The sequence below is a fragment of the Tupaia chinensis genome, unplaced genomic scaffold, assembly GCF_000334495.1.
Source record: "Tupaia chinensis unplaced genomic scaffold, TupChi_1.0 Scaffold149335_1, whole genome shotgun sequence".
Classification (NCBI taxonomy): domain Eukaryota; kingdom Metazoa; phylum Chordata; class Mammalia; order Scandentia; family Tupaiidae; genus Tupaia; species Tupaia belangeri.
Genome location: NW_006209179.1, coordinates 5555 through 6883, shown reverse-complemented (window position 1 = coordinate 6883; position 1329 = coordinate 5555). Strand labels below are relative to the sequence as shown.

At 40.5% G+C, this 1329-nt stretch overlaps 1 pseudogene; it reads right to left on the bottom strand.

The window, feature by feature from the left end:
• Positions 1-577: 577 nt before the first annotated feature.
• The window catches only part of LOC102490509 (ribosomal L1 domain-containing protein 1 pseudogene), a 6302-nt pseudogene continuing 5550 nt past the window's right edge, over positions 578-1329 (bottom strand).

The window sequence follows — 1329 nt, the reverse complement described above, 5'->3', positions numbered from 1 at the left end:
TCTCTCTCTCTCTCTCTTTTTTTTAAAGGTTAATTAATTTTTTCCCGTGCGTTCGCCAGAATGACAGAGAGACAGAAAGCGAGAAATCACCCTCCAGGGGGGATGGCCCCACCGCAATCCCTTCTCCTCCATTCTCCTCAGGATCTTGGGCATGCACGCACACGCACTTGGCATGAGTTTAAGCCACTGGGTCTGGGACTCAAACTGTGGTCGAGTCCAGCAACATAGCCATTATGCCAACTGCTGGGCCCAAGAGAACATCTTAAAAACAGTTAGAGGGAGTAGAAAGGTGTAGAGACATAATATAAATAGGGGAACAGTAATAGGAATAAGTAGTGACTTCTCATCAGAAATAATGGAGGCCAGAAGACAATGGAATATACTCTTTAAACTGCTGACAGAAGAAAGGAATTCTAAATCCAACAAAAATATCTTCCAGAAATGGAGGCAAACTATATATTTTCAGATGAGCTAAAGTTAAAAGAATTCATCAGCTTTCATTATAAATGGTGCTAAAATATTCAATAAATCCTTTTGGCTTAAGGAAATTGATACTAGCCAGAATCTTGGATCTAACCGAAGGAATATGGAAGACCAGAATTGGTCTCTCCATGGGTAATATAACTCCATAGGTAATACGACTTTCTTCTTGTTTCTTATTTACTGTAATATACAATTTGCTGTTTAAAACAAAATATTAACAATGTGTTGTGGGTTCATAAGATGAGAAGTGGTGTAATATTTAGGTAGACTGTGATAGACATACTGTAATCTCTAGAGCAGTCACTGAACAAAGAGGGATGACAAAAAGGCTAACAAAGGCCAAAAGGAATCTTAAAGAAAACCAAATAAATGGAAAAGAAGTCAAGAAAGAAGGAACAGTGGGACAAAAATCAGGATGATAAGATAGTAAATATAAGGCCAACTGTATTGATAATTATTTTTTCTAATAATTTTATTTATTCATTCATTCATTTTAATTTGACCAGAGAGACACTTACAGAGAGAGAGGGAAAGTAAGAAAGCAAGCTGCCAGGTTTGGGATTCAAACCATGGTCAGTCATGTGGGAGTGTCCAGCACCTTAACCACCACGCCCCCTGCTTGTCCCCGATAATTACTTTAAAATAAACAAACATAGTCATATGGCAGAAGTTTTTAGACTGAACAAAAAAGTAAGAACCCAGGGCCAGGCGGGTAGTGGTGTACCTGTAATACAACTAGACCCACATGGGAGAGGCCCTCCCTGCTGAGTTCGCAGTGAGCAGGCTGGTCCTGCCCCTTGTGTCCGTGATTTTGTGGCCGGCTGGGGCTTGGGGGGGGCGATACCA